At 45.3% G+C, this 20637-nt stretch overlaps 1 long non-coding RNA gene and 1 pseudogene across 3 annotated transcripts in view; both read right to left on the bottom strand.

The window, feature by feature from the left end:
- Window positions 1-4536: 4536 nt before the first annotated feature.
- LOC111756938 (U2 spliceosomal RNA) lies at window positions 4537-4701 on the bottom strand (annotated as a pseudogene).
- A 1660-nt stretch (window positions 4702-6361) lies between these two features.
- Window positions 6362-20637, bottom strand: part of LOC111753295 (uncharacterized) — a 51055-nt gene continuing 36779 nt past the window's right edge. The window contains exons 5-8 of one of the 3 annotated variants that reach the window (XR_002791315.2): window positions 19613-19769; window positions 18167-18255; window positions 13383-16430; window positions 6362-12381 (exon numbers count right to left, since the gene is read on the bottom strand). This is a non-coding gene — a long non-coding RNA (uncharacterized LOC111753295). Of the gene's footprint in view, window positions 17669-18166; window positions 18256-19612; window positions 19770-20637 lie in introns of all 3 variants that reach the window. The other 2 variants (XR_002791314.2, XR_010042324.1) reach the window with 2 other exon arrangements.

The raw sequence follows: 20637 nt of genomic DNA, 5'->3' as shown, positions 1-20637 counted from the left end.
AGGACTTGTCTCTTTACACCACTGTCATCATCACCTCACTGGGGAGAATCCACATGCAGTCTATGTTTGGCAGCCATGAGGACTGGACAGTAGGGTCCTGGATCATGACCATGTCCCTTTCAGAACACAGCAGTGGAGATGTTCACATAATGCAGGATGAGTTGAATTTTGCAGAGGAGCTGCAGGCCCACAGCATCAGGATGGGCCTTGTGCTCGTCTGTGCGTGTTCAGTACTTTGTATAGAGGGAAGAGGACTCTCAGGGCCTGGAACCTGCTGGCAAACTTCTCGGTCAAATGACTGAGCTCTTCTGCTGCAGTGGGGTGGGTATTTCATCCAGGGCTACTTTATTATTTCATAGCTCTTTGGGGAAGCCATGGGGAATCCAAGGACCCACATCCTGACAGCCTCCTTTAAAGACTCACACATCACATGGAAGAAAACTCCAAATTCTCAATCCTATCCTGCTCTACGACACTGTATGGTATAACAACCCCCAACCCCTTTGTTGACCTGAAGAAATTGACACCAAATGTTGCTTTGTATTGAACAGGAATAGTGACACATTGAAGGTACATATTACTACCACCTGTTATTTCAAGAATCAAAAAGTTCTATGTGAAAATGTTCAGAAGAATTTTGTGCAAAGATAGCCTGGATCTCCCTACCAGTTAAATCAGCCTCTGGCATTTTTTCAGATTGGGATGAGCTGGCCTCTCAGGGAGGTTCTAAACTATCATGCAGCAGGGGCACCTATCCCGAGCTGTCTATGCTATAAAAATATAAGGAAGTGAGAGAACAGCATGGAGTACTGATGGGACGGTGGAGATGTTAAGTAATTCACATGAAAAATTTTATACCTCAAAGGAATGGACAACTTTGATGGAGCAGCCAAGGCCCACTGCTATAGGCTTGGTCTCTGGCATAGCCATAGTGTGTAGTGGGGATCCTTTCGAGGTAGGATATATCAGGAGGAAGCAGGTCACTGGAGATGTGCCCTTCAAGGGGCAGCAGGAGCCCAGCCCTGGCTCTTGCTCTCTTTGCTTCCTAGCTGCTGCGAGGTGAGATTTGTTCTTCCACCTGCCCTCACCATACTCTGCTATCCTGGCACGGAAGCAACTGGCCAAATTCCCTCCTCTTACTTGAGCATTTCTTACAGTAATGAAGGCTAAATACATTAACTAAGTCAGTAACTTGAATTCCTTTTTCAAGGCTCTCCACAGGGACTGAAGTTTAGTGAATCTGAACAAGACAGAAAGAATCCAGGTCTAAGTCAGACCTCATTTTTGATGGTGGAGGTGGGTGTGTCTCAGTGATTGAGTATAAAATGCTGCCTCTTGCAAGAGAAAGATTCTCACCATGTTTCCCTGATGGAATAAAAGTTGGAATAGAGAAAGGAGGGATTACAGTACATTGAGCTGGAAAATATGCAGTTCTGGACAAGAATTACTGTCCAGAAATTATGTGTCCTTGAGCAGGCAACTTTCATCCTAGATCTTTTTTCCCTCATTTTAAAAATGGTAACTTTGGGTGTGGTAGCACACACTTGTAATCCCAGCATTAGGGAGTTCAAGGCCACTCTGATTATATAGTAAGACACTGTTATTGAAAAGAGGGTTGACAGCAGTACAGAAACCATAAATTTCTGTGATGTGAAAAGGGTTTGCTACATTTTCAGCCAACTTGAGAATTAAGAAATTTGACCCAGGCATAGTGACCAGGCCTGTAATACACTCCTGAAAGTTGAGTCGGGATGATCACAAATTGTAACTCAATCTGGGAATCTTACTGGCTTAGAGAGATCCTGCCTCAAAAAGAAAAAACATCCCAGGCGTGATGGCATGTGCGTGTAATCCCAGAACTTGGGAGGCAGAGGCAGGAGGATTGCTACAAGTTGGTCAGCCTGAAATGGACTGAGACCTATCTCAAAAAACATTTTAAAAAGTACTTAGAAAGCAGCTCAATTGTGTAGACCTGGGGCTCATTCCACAATATCAGAATTTTTTTTAATTTTATTTAAGGAGAAAAGAAAAAAAAAACAGTGAAAGGGTACAAGTTATACAGATTTACAGAAGAAAAAAATGAACAGTAGGAAATCACTAGTTAATGGATTACATATTGCCATCTTAGAAATAATTGTTCAAGTCACAAAATTAAAGCTTGTAGAGTGGACATTCCAACAATGATACTGCAAACAGTTCTGTTCAATGATCCAATAAAACTCTGTGATATCATTTTCTATCTTATACACTTAAATATACATGCAGTTATATAGTTTAGAGCACTTTCTTTTCCTCTCTTTTGTACAATGACTATTACACATTTTGGGTTTCATTGCTCCCACGGTTCTTATTGCTTTTTTGGAAGAGAGTAAAACCAAATGTGACATAACAGAACAGAATCGGTCAAGTCAAAAGGGTGGACATAATAGATAATATAAAAACATAATACAAGGTGATCAACAATGGTTACCATAATGCCTCCCGCTATCTCTAATAGAATTGCCTATATCATTAGTTATAATACAATTGAACAAAACAGTAAAGAACAAAACCAAAACATTGGAGACATTGTAGGTCTTCAAAAGTAGATAAAAGTCAACGAGAATGGGCGTTATAATGAATCTCATTATCTTCACAGCTGATGCCTAAACTTTTGAACCTGATACTATCCAGCAAAACAGAATAGGGGAACATCAGTCAAAAACAAGATGGTGAGAGTAATACAGGGCTTCAAATTGAGATAATAGAAAGTCAAAGTGGGTTACTATAATATATCCTGCTATTTTTTTCCCTTTAATTAAACGGATAAAAATAAAAAAGTAAATAATGGAGTGGAGATTGAGAAAAGAGGGCATAACAGCGAAACAGCGCAGATCAAAACATAACCATTTAAGCAGAATAGTGTTTCACCACCAGATAATTCCGACCCAAAAGTAGTTACATATTGACTCTTTCCTTGAAGTCCTTGAGTACAACTTCGTATACTGTAGCATTAAGTATATCAAAACAATGTAAAACCATTTAAGAGAATGACAGCATTACAGAGTATTTAGAATTGACTAACAGAAAATGAACAATGGTTTCTGTATAATCTCCTTGTCTTTAAAAGGTTTTTGCTTATAGTATCGTACATAATAAAATCCAATAAGATACAACCTGTTTAGACCATTGGAGACAGAAGAACAAAAGCTAGATGAGACTTCAAAACAAGATGATACTAAATCAGTATTACCTATTAAGATGTCATTTTCTCCAAAATAGCTGTTCCTATCATCCAATCTTCTCTGCCTCATTTCTGTTGAGCTCTTTTTCTGTCAGTAGCTGTCAGTTTGTCTTCTTCATTTTGTTCTCTGCTCCATTCGTTGTGGCCTCCCCGCTACTATTTCTGGGTTCTTTGTATTTTTCTTTTTTTAGAATATCCTGCAATACTTTCTGTAGAGTTGAATTGATGGTTGCAAATTCCCCCAGTTCCTCTTTATCCTGGAAGCACCTTGTTTTTCCATCAATTTCCAGGGACAGTTGTGCAGGATATCTCAATCTTGGCTGGAGATTATTATCTTTCAAAGCTTGAATTATTTCCCCCCACGCTCTTCATGATTTGATGGTTTGTGCAGAGAAATCTGCTGTAATTCTGATGGGTGTTCCCTTGTAAGTGGTCTGTTAATATCAGAATTTTAAAAAAAGAAGGAAATGTGGTTCATTAACAATAATTTTGGGCTGGGAATGTGGCTCAGTGGTAGAGCTCTTGCCTTGCACGTACAAGGCTCTGGGTTCAATACTCAGCACCACCAAAGAAAACTCTAAAAAACAAAACAATAATTTTTTGGGGTTTAGGATATAGCTCAGTGGCACAGTGCCTGCCTGGTAAGCAAAAGGTCATGAGTTTGATTCCTGGTATCAAAAAAATTGTAGTGAGTAACAAGCAATCCTTCCTGAAACAGTCACAAAGATTCAGAAGATGAGAGTGCAGTTCATCTTCATTTGATTTCCCAGAGAGATGTATGTTCCTCTTTAAGAAACAGGGAATACACATGTCTATGTACAACCCAATTCCTTTTTGCAACACCAGACACAGGAGCCAAGCGGATGAAAGAAATGCAGCTCAGTGCTCTCAATTCAATAATGAAGAACAAACATGCATGAGAGTATTTATTTATAAGAATTTGGGGGTACTAACCCATAACTATAAGGATAATGCATATATAACAGAGATACAGATAAAAATCTTCCTTATTTATTCATGTAAAACAGTTGAAATATTCAACAGAAAACTGTAAGAATAGCATTTCTTTTTATTTTATAAAGAACTCATAAAATTTCATAATAAAATAAGAGAATAACAAGAGTTACTACATTGTGTATTATTATTTTGAAATTACTGAGTAAAAGTCATAAACCAAAAATATTCTTTTTTTTTTTTTTGTGGTACTGGGGATTGAACTCACAACTTCATGCTTGCTAGGCAGGTGCTTATGCCACTGAGCTAAATCCCTGGCCCCACCAAAAATATTCTTACAAAAAGGAAATAAACAAATAATGACATAATCTTTCCTTTTAATGAACTAAGATAAGCTAACAGTATAAATGAAACCAATTAGTGTATCTCAAAAATCCATTTTCTTTGGATAGAAGCCATATCAGGTATTGAACTGAGAAGAAGAGATACTACACTTAATCTTGGTCAAAAGGTAGAGATGCAATGAATACAGTTTTCAAAACTACCCAAACTCAAGGTGTTTAAAAGAGGCATACTAACTATTCTGTGCTCTGTGTGCTGAAAATGAACTCAGGAGATTTACAACATATCCCAGAGCAATCTTGACAATCCTGGGACTCTAATGTGTAATACTTTGAATTACTTTTAATTTCTTCTCATTCTGAGTCCATACAAGTCACTTTGAAATTATCTCATGCTTTAGAAATCAAACAATTTTTTTTAAAAAAGGTTACCAGTCCTCCAAGTGACATTAGCAGTGAGCATGTAAAGTTGAAAAATGCCTCAGAATGAAGGGGACCAGAGAACCTCACCCTGTCACTTGTCCCTGTATGGATTCCCAGTTCCTGGGAGTCTGGTGGAGGGGTCCACTGGCTCCTTCTGGACGAGTCTGCATTCTTCTCCGTGGTCTGGACAGGAAACTCTGTTCCCTCCCATGACTGTCATTACTGGCAGCCTGGGCTTTGGGCTGAAAAATGCTCCTCTGCCCTGGGCCAGGAGATGTGGAAGGAAGAGAGATGATGTCAGACCCCAGGGGGCTGCCTTTTCTAGATGAGAAGATTGACATTCTAAGTGAGTTCTAACCAGAGTTTCCACCAACTTGTTAGTCCAATTTTCTCACTAGTCCTTCATTCTTAAGCCAAATCCTGAACCATCATTTCCCATTGTGGTTCTCAGACCTTGGTTAATCTTGTCATTCTGATAAACGTCCATGATAATCTACTTTAGGACAATATATGTCATTGGCAAGAGCAGAAAGTCATCTAGATAGGGAAACGGGAAAGGAAGCTCTCCCAGGTGCACTCAGGCCATAAGCAGTGTGTCTGCAGGCTAACTGGAATGAACATGCGGTTAGGGATACTTCTCTGCCATTTCTGGATATCTGCCCTGTGCCGTCTAATATCTCACAGTGAAAATACTTTGTTATCAATGAATGTCTACCGTTGTAGACATTCGAGACAAGGGGAAAATGTGCCAAAAGTTTATTTGAAGAAGTAAAATGAAGAGTGATTTTTTCCAGCTATACCACTTCTAGGCATTTTCCCAAAAGGACTGAAAACATCATACCACTGTGATACATATGCACCCATGTGTATAGCAGCACAATTTGTAACTGCCAGATCTTTCCTTCTGCTCGTGTGCTTTCTCCCTTGATTGGAGGCCAGCACACTGGCCTTATTCTCTGTGCATAGTGGTAGTCTTCCAGGAAAGCCAGCCTAAAAGAACACCCATGACCCTGTGCTAGGAGGGCTGTGTTCTGACAGACATTTGTCCTGTGTGTGGATTAACTTCCAGAAAATTATGACAACAGAAAAAAACCCAGAATTTAAGTGGAAATACAAATTTATATAGGCTGATACACACCAAGTACAAAAAAATTTTCTCCACAGCCTCATATGGACCCAGCTGATGGTAGTGAAGAGATTTTCTACCAAAACTGCTCCTCCAGGAAGATGTGCTTTCTAGGAGGTCTGCTGAGCGGCCTCCCAGCACCCAGGGCTTCCCTCCCAGGATGTGTGTATCTGACAGTCACTTCTCTGAATGTGAAGGAAATGTTACTGAGTAGTTCCTTTGGTAAATGGCTCATCAATTAAAATGTATTCCAAGTCCCTCTCACCTTGAACAAAGAATCGAACGAGACAAGGGGAAAATGTGCCAAAAGTTTATTTGAAGAAGTAAAATGAAGAGTGATGGGTGAAGGGGTAAGGGAGCAAATGGCTCTGTGGAGCAAACTTGGGATGAACAAGGGGGACAAAGAGACAAGCAAAAATAAAAGTACGCTCTGGGAGATAGATACAGGGTGGGCTACTGTGAAAGAGACGTGGCTCCTCCTGGTGTCCGTGTCCTTACACGTCATCCACATTTCATGGGAACCCACGAGAAGTTCTACACACAGGGTCCTGAGAGGTGGTGCTATGCAGACTCTCGGATCCAAGCCAGTCTAAGCCACGCCCATCTCCTGTCTCAGGAAAGAGGGCGGACAGCCTTGTGCAGGGGACCATGGTGTGTAGAAGGTGGATGAGAGTTGTGAAAACTGGTCCTTGACTGAGTTTCCTGAGCTTGCCAGATTGACAGAACCCCGTGCAGTGGTGTACCCCAGGGATGCAAAAGATCTGCCCTCAGGCCAGGGTCTTCAGGGGTCCAGATTCCTTACAATGCAAGGTTGTGATCTCACTGCCACACTGAGTTCAGGATCATAAAATTGGATCTGGAAAGAAAAGCAGGTCTCTAAAAGGATGAAGACCCCCAAGGACATCACCCCCTGTTCAGCCTGCAATTCTTTCTAGTCCCCAGTCACCGCAAAACTACTCCTCCTCTCTTCTCAGCTGAGCTCTCTCTCTCACATCCCATTCGAGCAGACTGCCCACCTCCACACACTCTGCCAGGAACATCCCAGTGTCTCAGTGCATGCAGCTAATGAACTGCTTGTGGAACTAGGAATCTTGGCAAAGTTCTGCCATAAAGGAAGAAGACTATGCCTAGTTTAGGAAGCTGGTTTTTTCCTCCACATTATTGACCAGGTAGTTGGAAAAGAAAGCAGGCTGCTGGTCATGGGCACAGCCAAGAAAGAGCTAGGTCATCTCCCTGGGAAGCATGGATGGATTGCCTCTATTTCAGGAGATCATCAGCCTGGGCAGCACTCCCAAGACCATAGCTGCTTGGGGAGGCCAGACTGCACGTAGCCCTAGAGAAGGGGTCTCCTATCCAGAGACCACAACAGGAGCCAGGTGGAGAGACCTGGGAAGACTCCTGTGCTCTCTAACACTGCAATTGTCACCACCGTATCCCTACCTCCCTTCCCTGCGGCTTGTCCTGGGGGAACACACCTCTGTCTCCGCACCACATAGCAGGGTGGCTTGGGTTTCTTTTTGCCTTCATTCCTCTCCTCCCTAATGGCCAACACCAAGCTTGGCTTATGGGGTGCATGAAGTTCACCACCATTTCCTAAATCACTTCACCGGCCCAATCCCATTCCAGTGAAGTGAATTCTGCAAGGAAGAAAGCCTCAGCCAGGTCAGCACTCCAGGTTCAGGGTCTTCTCTGGCCCACAGCCTGTCCCCCTTGCTCTTGTGACTGTAAATTACACAAATCATGAACGCTGCCCTTTGTTTTATCTGCTGTACCCATGTGAGCCTTTCACGGGTCATAATTTTCTCGAAGTTAATCCACACACAGGACAAATGTCTGTCAGAACACAGCCCTGCTAGCACAGGGTCATGGGTGTTCTTTTAGGCTGGCTTTCCTGGAAGACTACCACTATGCACAGAGAATAAGGCCAGTGTGCTGGCCTCCAATCAAGGGAGAAAGCACATGAGCAGAAGGAAAGATCTGGCAGTTACAAATTGTGCTGCTATACACATGGGAGCATATGTATCACAGTGGTATGATGTTTTCAGTCCTTTTGGGAAAATGCCTAGAAGTGGTATAGCTGGAAAAAATCACTCTTCATTTTACTTCTTCAAATAAACTTTTGGCACATTTTCCCCTTGTCTCGTTCGATTCTTTGTTCAAGGTGAGAGGGACTTGGAATACATTTTAATTGATGAGCCATTTACCAAAGGACTTCACTTTACCTTTGGGGTGCCCCTGCATTAACACCTGGGCCCTCGTTAGCTCCATACATGGGATGTTTGATTGGTGAACCCTGGCCAGACTTGCTGCCCCGTCCTGTCTGTGCCACTGCACCCAGTTTGCAGTCTTTGGAGGTTTTTTGTATCCCAAAAATGGGTAGTGCAGATAAAACAAAGGGCTTCAGTACTGCATGTGAGGCCCAGTGATGCCTCAGCATTGTACTCGTGCAGCTCTGTTGCTCTAAGTTCCATGACTACCACTGAAGCCCTGTGACGACACAGGGGACAGCTGGTTCACAGACAAATGGTGTTTGGCCTGTTGGTGCTTTCTTAAATATGTAAATTTGTTGTTATCTTAAAAAAAAAAAAAAAACAGGGCCAGGAATATAACTCAGTTGCATAGCACCCGCTTGGAAATTGCAAGGTCCTAAGTTTGATTCCCAGTACCAAAAAAACAAAAATCAAACACAAAACCCAAACTCTTAAAAAAAATTCACTTACATCTGCCCCTTTCCCTAGGCAAATATTGTCTGGTTTTCCAGTCCCCCAGTGTCACACTGAAGCAGAGCCCAATTCGGAAGCTGGCTATTAGCCAAGCTCACAAGGGTATTTAACTGAAATAAAGCCCAATGTGTACAAAAAAAAGCATTCAAGTAGATAATCTGATAACTCAAACTCAAACTGAGAAGCAGTAAAACCTGAGAGCAGTAGTGACCTGAGTCCTGGGAGTCCTGGGAACTCTGGAAGGTGAGGGCGGGCCCTGCCGCAGACCACATTAGGCCTCTTGACTACACAGGCACATGGGCATGACCCCTTGGGGACAGCAGATGGAGAAACAGCACAGTCCTAAGACAGGGCTGTGTTCTGACAGACATTTGTCCTGTGTGTGGATTAATTTCCAGAAAATTATGACCTGTGAAAGGCTCACATGGGTAGTGCAGATAAAACAAAGGGCGGTGTTCACGATTTGTGTAATTTACAGATGTACTTTAACAGGGTCACTTTCTTGATGTCTAACATGGGTTAAAATCTATCTGACCCCTGAGTAGAGCCCAAGTCCACAGTGGGTGTCACCTTTAATACACTCACACAGGCTGTTCCTCTTTACTACTGTGCTGAGATTCTCATACATTTAGTATTTTGAAATAAAGGACCTGTGAACAGTGGAGAGCTCCAAATCTAAACTGGGGTGAGCCCACATCCACATACAACAGAGGGATTGATGGCCCTACCAGTGAAACTTGCCAGAGCTGGACAAGGACGAGGGCAGTGGATGACACAGTATCCCCTGTGGGGAGCTTTGTTTGTACCTTTGGGGTGCCCCTGCATTAACACCTGGGCCCTCTTTAGCTCCATACATGGGATGTTTGATTGGTGACCCCTGACCAGACTTGCTGCCCCGTCCTGTCTGTGCCACTGCACCCAGAGTTTGCAGCCTTTGGAGGTTTTTTGTATTCCTATGCAAAAGCAAGTCCAGGAATGAAAACCTCAGACTGAATGCACTTACGCAGAAATGTCTTCCCATGAGCTGCCTTGAGGCAGAGACTGTGCAGCCCTGGGCCCTTTGTCTCTGGGTGGCTGATCTTGGTGTAGCTTTATGTCACACCAATGGGTGTATATGCAAGTTGGCTCCCAGCTGCCTGGGCCTGGACCAACTACAATGTCTTCACACTGTGGGTCACCCTCGTGCAGCTCTGCCAGGGACTGCAGCAGTGCTGGCTCAGCAGTTGTGGAGCTTTCTGTTTTAAGCATGGAGTGAGCTGGTGGTGAATCTTTCACGGTCATACAGAAGGCCTGGTGCTCAGAATATTAAGTGACTTGCCCTATCAAGAGCATCCCATGAAATAATCTAACACCAGGGTTTTTTTGTGTGTGTGTGTGACAGTATTAACCCTGAGTGTGTCTGCCATCGTGCTGTGTACCTGGCCTCCACCAGGCTACCTAGAAGTGGGGACCCCACCACACTCCACTACAGGGGCGGTGAGGCTCAGCCATGCTCTTCACCTCCCCACCTGAGGGTCTGCACTCTGTCCTGAGTCATCCATCAGTCCCAACTCTGGCCAAAGCAAAGTTTCTTCCAGAGACAAAGGGCAGCAGGCAGTTCTGAGGAGGAAAACTGGGAGGGAGATGGCCGCTCCACAGCGCCCCAGCTGTCTTGCTGTGCCGGGTATCACTTGAGGTTTATTTGGAATCACCCTAGATCCACACCCAAAGCCCCCACATCTCTGGGGTCCTGAAACACTTTCATGTAGTTTAATGTGGCACCAAATGGACTCAAAGATGTTTATAGGTGAAGCAGCATTTAATGCTTCACACAAAGCAGGGCCTATTTTGAAGGTTTCAAATGCACACATCTAGGCAAATGTGCTTTGCTGAGCAGTTAGGTCTATTATAGACCAGAATCCACAAGTTGTGATTTCTCATTTTCTTATTTTTCTTTCCCTCAAAAACATTTCTATTACCTAAATATAGATAATATACAAATAATGTGCATATAGTGATTGGTGGGGTGTTTTGTTACTCAATGTATATACGCCCTACAACTTGTATGCATTTTCTACTGATATCAAAATATCTACTGATATTTCATTGCAAAATGAACAGTACAACTGACGAGTGTGTACACTTAAACTTGCAATACTGTCCTCACTAAATCTCATGTTGTCAAAACAAGGTTGTCTAAGACTTGCTTCTTTAAAACAGACACGTGTTGGGTCCAGCAGACCACTGCTGGTTCTCCCTGACCCACCTCTGAGGTCTGAGGCACCTCCTGAGACGCCAGCCAGAGCTGTGGAGGTTTGAGGAAAGTGAACTCAAAGTCAGAGAAGACATGGCTGGAAGCAAATGGGGAAAACAAGTAACAAATGGCACAAAGTGTTTAATTTCCTGCCATTCGTGTGCTCTACAGATTGTACACGCTGTGTATTTACAGGGACAAGTGCTTTTTAAGTACTTCATAAAACAAAGATCAAACTTTACACATCTCTGAACAACACAAACTGTCTAAGCCATACAATTTATTCACATAGAAACACTTTCCATCTGTATTAAATGCAGTTTTCCCCACTCCATCTCCTGATGCAGGGCCAGTGAGTTTTGAGTGTGGCACACTTGGATAGCATATCCATATTAAAATAAAATCACTAGAAACTTTAAGGCACCCAAGCTGACAACTCAGACTCTAATATCACACAAGTGATGAGACACGGTATAAAAAAGTGTTACATAATAAAAACATACTGTGAGCTTTACAGATGTTTGGACTATACATTCATTATGTGAATACTCATCATAAGTGGTAAGTTAATTGAAAAAGTCCCAGAAAGTTAATAAACAGAACTTGTCTATAAAATATGTTTTCAAATCTAGAACACAACAAAAATAGGAAGCAAATTAGTGTCCACAATCAGACATCACAGAAAACAGACTTCCCTCAAAGTCTGGTTGAGAGCTTGTAAACTTTTAAATAAGTCTGTAAATTAATTATGTGCACTGTCAGTTTGCACTTTTAAACAATTTCACGGTTTCCCAGTTGGCCTTGCACCAGATTCTAACTTGGAGAAACATTACATGAAATATGACTAACCAATCAGAATCCAGAATCAAGCAGCAGTTGAGATGTTTTATTCCAGGTCATTTTTTTTTTTTTCCGTACTGGGGATTGAACTCAAAACTGCATGTTTGCAAGGCAGGCGCTTACAGGTCATTATTTTCAATGTGATTTGTATATCCTATATTTTACAATGGTCAACAGTTGTAGAAAGTGCTTATTCCTTTGGAATAAGAGTAGTTAAGGTTAAAAATTTTAAAAAATGGTAAAATCTTTTAAATTTTTTTTATTTTAAAGAGATTAAGATAAAAGAGGACATAACAAAGCAGATCAGAACAGAACAATTTAAGCAACACAGTATTTTACCACAAGACAACCCGATATAACAGTAGCTACCATAATGTCTCTTTCCTTGAAATAGTTGAGCATACCTTCAATCATGGTAAAATCTGCACAGTACTTAGCAAGGAAGTATCAGGCAGACATACAAATTTTTCTTTAACATTTAGGCTGAGGTGGCATGGGCTCTTTGGAGCATGTTGAATCTGAAAGACGAGGCACAAGCATTAGTTGAAGGCAGAGACCCCAGGAAGCCAGGCCCCCCTTTCTGTCCCACCCTGTCTGCAGGTCCCCTTGGTCTTTGGGAAGCTCTTTTCCCTTGAAGCCATCACTAACTTCCTGAATGGCAGTAGAGAAACCCAGGGATGCCAGGCAGCTGCAGAGGAACCGCTGGTGGCCCTGCCAGGGAGGCACCATCTGCTGGGCCCTGCTGCACCCGCCCAGCCTGAACCCCAACTGTGGCTAAGCCTTCCCAGTCCTCAAGGAGAGTTTAGTTCCTCAGAGTTAGTGCTTTCCCTTGAGGACACACAGATAAAGCATGTTAATTAACTGTATACTGATCTTCTATAGATAATTTGCCTTGAAGTTCATTTGAAATCACCCTTGCAATTGGGTATGAGACACAGGAACAGTTTGCTTTCGTGGCTTAAATGGTTCACCACTCCCTTTACCTCCACAAGTGCACAGCATGAAACACAAGTCCCCACCTTCCAGGACCACAGAATACAAGTGATTCAGACACAGCCTGGACACCATGAAGGCTCTGCTCTAAGACACTCGGACCTCATCCCAACAGAGCGGCCGTGTCAGGTGAGGGCTGTGACCCAGCCTCAGCGTGACCTCTAGGCCTAGGCGCTGAGCTCCTGGGATGGGCTCTGCTGCCTGGGTAGGGGACAGACATGGGCTTCTCATCCCAGATGCTTATCCAATGACTGCTGATTCAGATGGGGAGCCTGATGGCTTCTTCCAGCGAGGGAGGAGGGAGGAAACAGGCCTGTCCTTCCCTTGCCGAGGCTGCCCTTGGAAAGCTGACTGGGAAAAGAGGTCTCCCCACTCTCTGCGCTCTCCAGTGCTGGTTTGGAGTTCAGTGACCACCACCCCTGCTGCTGTTTCCACAGCTCAACCCCAGGGAATTAGGTTTTCAGTCCCTTCTCTGTCCCTCTCTGTGCTTCTACAAAGAAGATGAACAGACAAGAAAAGTGCTTACCTTAACTTGTGAATTTTTTGTTTTATTAAGAAGGCAATCCTTAAGAAACCTTTTAATGACTTTGTACAATCTGTGGTGTCTGCTCTGAGTATGCATTACATGGTTACAATGAAACAGGTTTTTTTTGCAATTTAACACTGGCTACCTGTGATCAATCCCATATCAGGCTGAGCAAGTACAGGTTGGCACACAGCCCCTGCTGCAAAGGTCCTCCTGAGAGGAAAGCGAGTTCTCATGATGATGAGGGCCTTTGGTCCCATGGAAGATGTCCAGAGCTTGTAGCTAGGGAACAGGCCACACCCGCCCCATCACACTGCTGAGTTCTCACAGGAGGATGGAATGGACTTCAGGCCAGGCCAAAGAAATTAACTGGATTTGAATGGAGCCAGAGGTCAGGGGTTTGCAGGAGAAAGGTGAGTGGTCAAAGGTCAGGACACAGGAGCACAAGTGCACAGAAGATGGCAGAGTGCTGGCCTCAGCCAGGCTCCCTCTCAGGAGGCCCGGAGTCCAAGGGCCCTTGGTCTGTGCTCCTGGCAGAAGTGCTGGCTGCAAACCAGTCATCAGTGGTCCTGTACTGGGGACAGAATGGGCCACCACTCAGACACGACCTGACTGCAGCACCTGCAGTGGCTGAGTGGACTTGGCCCTGAATGCCATGCCAACACTGTGGAGGCTGCTGTCCCCAGATGGGTGACCTGCCCTGCCAGGATGAGGGATTCTGACAATGTGGGAACCCTGCCCAACACACAGACCAAATCTGTGTCACTACCCGATCCTCAGGTAGTACACCGAGGTCAGAAACACCCATCCCTTCTGCAAATCGCTGAACTATTAATGTGAAACCACTCTGCGCATGTACAGTCTCCTATCGCGAAGAGCAAATGCTACACTGCCTCCTTCCAGTCCTGGCAGCAGCAGAGTCTGCTGTGCTCCCTGTGGTGGCCTCAGCCTTCCTGGAGCCCGCTTCTCTTCACAACTGTCAGAGCTGCACACAGATCCCGGTCTGCGGAAGGCAGGAGCCTGGCCCTGCCTGGGCCTCCCCAAGAGAACACATTTCAACCACTGAGGACCCAAAAGGCCTCGGGGCAACCGAGGTGATGTGTCACAATCCCTGCACTGATGTGCATGGCCTTTACTCAAGAACGTGACCCTCAGTGTCTAGGGCAGGGCCTGGCTAAGTTTCTTCCCTGTGAAGGGACGGCTGACAAACACTGAGTGTGGTGGGCTGTGCGGTCTCAGCGGTGACGACTCCCTTCTGTCAGGAGCACCAACCTCACACAGACCACTGCACGCTTCAGCCAAAGTCTACAGACACTGACATTTGGATTTCACACATCGTTCAGGGGAAGCAAAGTGCTGCTGCTCTTTGGAAGTTTTGAAAACACGAAAGCCATTGTTACTCACAGGTGATGAGTGACAGGCACAGGGTTGGCTTTGGCCTTCGAGACGCAGCTTGTCAACCTGTGCCCCGGCCCCAACTCCCGTCACTTTCATTCTTAACAAGTTTCTCAGGGTTCCAAAATACATGAAAAACACAAAAGTTCTGTCTTGGGAGCACATACTCAGACACCCAGAGTGCCTAAATTCCAGGGTCATAAATTCCACTTCCACGTAACCATCCTTTGGTGCTAGGGATCAGTGTCAGGCACCCAAACTACAATGAGTCACTCAGGGCCTGGGAGTCGAGGTGGACGAGGCAGGAGCCCTGTGTCACTCGCGCACCCTTGAGGCCACTTCAGGTTCCATCTCTATGTGTTAGTCACCACTTCAAAAAACCTTGTCAAGAGTGTTTTTTCTCTCAGTTCCAAAAATCTCCTTTTACCCTGGCTATACTCCAACACGTGGCTCTTATTGGCCCTGCTCTCCATTCTCAAATGCTTCTTTCGGAAAGATCCAATGCCCTCCACAGCCAGGCCATCGGTGGGCAGGAAGCTGCCCTCGAGTCTCTGGAAACAGTTAGTGGTCCCATAGATTGAGGCCTTCTGTAAGTGCAGTCCTGCTTCTATTGCAAAATCTTCTGATTTCTTCCCAGTGTCTCTTCTTTTTTTTTCTTCCTTTTCTTCTCCTTGTGTGGCGGCTTCACACTGGCTCCCTGCCTGAGTACCGGATGTGCCTGTCAGGGTAGTACCTGCAGTCTTGCTCAGCCCCTCTCCTGGTTTGGGAGTGGTGGAAGCTGAACCTTCCCAGACTGCAGTGCTTGCTGTGACTGACTCTCCCCATAGCACAGAGGGTTCCTGCTCCTGTTGCAGGGCAGCACAGTGCAGCACTCCTGCTTGGTGTGCTTTCTGGCACCGCTTTCTGTGCCAATGACCCTCAGTCCTGCTCCAACTCCAACTTTTCTGCATGTGTTCCCCACTGGAGGAGCAGTCTCAACAGTTATGGTACTATCCTCAGTCAACTTTCCTAAGGTTGCCAATTTTCTCTTTAACGGGAGGGCGATCCAGAACATTCTGGACAGCCTTACCTTCACGGCACCTCTCTCCGTGACTGTGCTCAGGACCATCAGGATGGGCACCTGGGGTCCTGTGTGGCTGAGCAGAGGGCAGCCTGTTGGCAGATTCACCTGTGCTCTGGGATAGAGCTTCTGTGTCACCACTCTGGTCTCCACTGAGGGAAAACCATGAGCTCGGGCTCATGTTCACCTTTTGGATGTGTGGAGGGAGCCAGGCTCAGCTGTTCCACTGTCTCTGCTGGACCAGAGTCCTGTAGGCTCTTGGATAGCAAAGTTTTGACCTCCTGGGGGGTTTCGCTGCAGTCCTGTGTTGCCTGCTGAGCATCACAGGGTTCAGGAAGTGGATCCACCCCCATGCACATCTTGTTGGTGCTATGAAGGTTTGTGATGGGCAAAGACTCATCAGGTTTGGCTGAGCTGTTTTCTAAGACAACTTTGGTAGCATGAGACTGCTGTCAGGGGGTAGGAAAGCCTCCGTAAACTGGCTGCACAGATTTGTGATTGGGTCCAGTTTCTCATGCCAACCAGGAGTGGGGCTGCCAGCCTCAAGCACCACAGTGAGGTCCCCTGTTGGGTTCTGCCCTGTTCCAGGTGGACTGCATCCCCGCCGAAAGAAAGAGACAAGCCAATAGTTAGCATGACTGCTATACAGGTTTTGCCATGGCTTACATTTACTAAATATTTTATCACTTTAAATATAGCCGGCCACAAGTCACTATCAGGCTATCATCTCTAGACACCAAATTTTCTCATTAAATAGAAATAAATGTATCAATCCTGTTTTTCAGCAACAATAATTCTGCACCTCTAGACTTTTCCTATTTCCAGATGCATGTCTAATTCTTAAAAATTAAGTCTAAACAAACAGCCGAATCACGGACTGCTGACTTTTCTGGCTCCCTTCTTCCTCTTGGAGCCTCAGAAGCAGAGCAGCTATTTCCAGACAGAGCCAACAGCTCCTTGAATCGTGGAAAACAGGGACTCACTGAGGCTCTGGGGAAACCTTCTGCAGGAACTGCAGGCTGCCGTTGGCAGCTGGAAAGCTTCTGACACACTCTCAAGGTTAGCTGCCAGCTGCCAGGAAACAATCAATCACCCGCCTGGATCTCGGCTCTTCAGTGAGGAGATAACCTGTCCCCAGTCCCCACGGGGAAGTTCGTTGTCCTGAGAGTAGAAGCGGGGTTCTTGGGGCCACACGCAAAGGAAGGCGTGCTTGGCTGCAGTACATACATGGCCTCATTTACACAAATGTGTAATTACTCTCTTGCACACTGAATTTGGGGACCAGGGTGGGTTAGGAAAGAAACCGGGGAAGATCACTGTGAAATGACAGCGCAGCCCCGCTGCTCTATCTTAAGGTCAAGTGGGAGTGAGCGTTCTCTGCCTCTTCACTCTTAACAGTTCTGCACCCTGACTCAGGGTCTCAGGGGCCATCTGGGCTGCGCAGTGCCAGGAGGAGGCTCCTCCCCTGCACGTCCTCACACCCATGGGTGAAAATCCCAGTCGTGTTACTGCCACAGTTTTCACGGACACTACACTCCCCAGGAATCCAACAACCGTGTAAACTGAGGAATGGTCACACCGTGATGCGGCTGGAACGTCACCAAAAGTCAGTCACCACCGCAGCCCGACAGCGCAGATGGCAAATCTGGAGGCAGCGTTTATGCTGAACGGTCACACGGTGAACCTGCGGGCGGGCGGCTGCCACCTGATGCAGAGTCCTGCAGCAGTGGTTTCACCTGCAGTTTGCCCACGAAGCAACCACGCCTGCATTTCAAACTCCTTTCCTCTTATTCTGAGTTACGTTACAGGTAGGTGAATATATTGGCTTTTGCTAAAATTGAATATGGGGACAAATTATATTCTCTATGAATTTAACTTCAAATTTCTAGAGAGGCCCTTACAAAATACATGCTTCATGACAGTGCTGGGACCCGTCTTTCTCTAAACTCAGTTTGCCCTTCACATACTCATTCATCATTAAAAAGATGAAATGGGAAAGCACGTGGGGTCGGGTTCAGAGGTGTGCAAGGGCACTGCTGGCCAGGGCAGGCGACACAGAGGAAAACGACAAGCAGTCACAGACAGCTTTCTCACTCTCCTCAAAGGCAAACTGACATATCCTACAGGTTATTTTTCAGATAGACAGATAGATAGATGGATAGATAGATAGATAGATAGATAGATAGATAGATAGATAGATAGGGCTTGGAGAACAGGCAGCTTATTATGATTCCAATGGTGGTTTTTTGTTTCTCAGGGTGTTCTGGAATCTCAGGGGCTGTTCCCTGATCAGTTTTGGAAAGAAGTAGTAATATTATCAGGACCACACCTCTTGACTCTGGGACTTCCACTGGGACTTGGTGTGGAACTCCTTGCTGGGTCTTTCCGTGGCCTGGTCCCACTGGAGCGGGGTGAATTCTGCAAGGAAGAAAGCCACAGCCAGGTCAGCACTGCAGAATCAGGGCCTGCTCTGGCCCCACTGCCTTCCCCTTTGCTCTTGTGACTGACAAGTTACACAAATCTCGAACACAGCCCCTCTCTTTCATCTGCTCTGCCCATGTGCACCTTTCACAGGCCCTCATTTTCTGGTTAATCCACACACGGGACACACAGTGTCTGGCAGAACACAGCCCTCCTGACATGAGTTCACATACAGTCTCCTTGGCTGGCTTTCCTCGGAGGCCACCACTATACAGACAGAAGTAAAGCCAGCTTTGTGGCCTTCAAGCAAGGGAGAAAGCACACGGGCAGGAGGAAAGGCCGCTTCAGGACTGCATGTGAGGTCACGGCTGCCGCCGCCCAGGGATGCCTCAGCATTGTATTGGTTCAGCTCTGTTGCTGTAAGTTCCATGACTACCACTGAAGCCCTGTGACAACACAGGGGACAGCTGGTTCACAGACAAATGGTGTTTGGCTTTGTCAGTGTTTTCTTAAATATCTAAATCTGCTGCTTAAAAAAACAAACTCTTAAAAAGTCAATTATAGGGTTAGGGATATAGCTCAGGGCACAGTGCCTGCCTGGCAAGTGCAAGGGCCTGAGTTGGATTCCAGGTACAAAAATCAAATAAATAAATAAAAAGTCAGTTACACTGACTGCCCCTTTTCCTAGGCAAATACTTTCTGGGTTTCTAGTCCCCCAGTGTCACACTGAAACAGAGCCCAATTCAGCTGGCTATCCGCTAAGCTCACAAGGGTATTTACCTGAAATAGAGCCCAATGTCTACCAAAAAACCATTTAACTAGATAATTTGATAACACAAACCAAACTCTTTTAAAACCTGACAGCAGCAAAGATCTAGTGTAGTTCAAGCTGCAGATGGCCTGGGCATGGGGTCCCAGGAACTCTGGAGAGCAGGGGCGGGCCATGCCCTGCAGACCACATCAGGCCTCTTGGGCACACAGGCACAGGGGCATGATCCCTTGGGGACAGCAGATGGAGAAACAGCACAGTCCTAAGACAGCTATGTGGACATAAAGTGTCCTTGTAACAGGGTCACTTTCCTGATGTCTAACATGGGTTAAAACCTATCTACCCTGAGTAGGGCCTAGTCCACAGTGGGTGCTCACCTTTAATACACTCACACCAGCTGTTCCTGTTTACTTCTATGCTGAGATTCTTATACATTTAAAATTTTGACACAAAAGACCTGAATGAACTTTTTGACAAGAAATCCAGGTTTAGACAGGACATGACAATCACTGGAATGTTAGCCTGAAGGTTTGAGGACAGACCCTTAGAGTGAGGTAAAATCAGAGGCCACCTCTGAGGTGTTACCTTCACTGTGTGAGGGGGAAGCTGTGGTCCAGGAAGCCCTGCTGCAGCCTGCTTGTTAGCGATGCCCCGAGGACTGGTGAGCCGGTGGGGAGAGGACTGGCCATGGCAGTGGGTGGGATGCCTAGCAAATTCACTCCCACTTTTCATATCATTGGTCCTAGGGACAAAGAATGAGAGGGCTTAGGGTGATGGATGGATAGTAGAGACAGATTTACAGACTCAGTCCCTCTGGAAGTCACTGATTCTAAGTCACACTGCACAGAGCCTTAGGCTGCACTAGCTGCTTTCGGGGTGTAGGTCAGTGGGGGGTGCTCAGCTCAGGACACAAGGGCAGCTGGGTAAAGGAAATAGTACTTTTAAACTCTATTCTGATGATGCTGCTATCAGGATATTTTTTCTTCTTGTCTTTATAAATTAAAAATATTTACCACTGTAGGAAACTTATAATGTCCAAAAAAAAAGGAAAAATACTACAGCACACAACCGCCCCCCCCAATAGTTCCCCTTTATTCCAATAGATCATCTCCCCATCTTTCACCCAATACGATTGATTAATATTTCAAACTACTTTTTTTCCACATAGTCACCAGTTTCCCAAGTCATTAAAAAAAAAGGTTTATAACAATCACTCCTACCAGGCAATGGGCAAAATAGCAAGACTGTCATGGTTTATGTCTGTGTCCCCCAGGCCTCATGAGTTTGCATTGTGCATTTGTGATTGGTTCATTGTCTAGTGCTTGGATTGATAGTGTCAGTGCTCCCCCCACATAGGGGTGGAGCCAGGATGTGATGTAATGGCAGGAAGAAGGTATGTCTTGCTCTTTGCCGGTTCCGGCTTGCCATGCCCGCCTGCCTTGGAGCCAACTGAGTGTGAACTGAAACCTCCAAAAACTGTAAGAAATAAACCTTTCTTTTCTCAACTTGGGCATCAGGTATTTTGTCTCAGCAATGAGTAAAAAGTGACTAAGATAAAGACACTGTCTCAAAAAAGAAAAAAAATCACTAACAACTGCATATATTTTAAT

This window comes from Cavia porcellus, unplaced genomic scaffold, assembly GCF_034190915.1.
Source record: "Cavia porcellus strain 051 isolate PalLab524CR breed Dunkin Hartley unplaced genomic scaffold, mCavPor4.1 scaffold_23, whole genome shotgun sequence".
In the NCBI taxonomy this organism is placed as follows: Eukaryota; Metazoa; Chordata; class Mammalia; order Rodentia; family Caviidae; genus Cavia; species Cavia porcellus.
The sequence above is the reverse complement of the archived record's forward strand: the minus strand, read 5'-3'. Positions and strand labels throughout refer to the sequence as shown.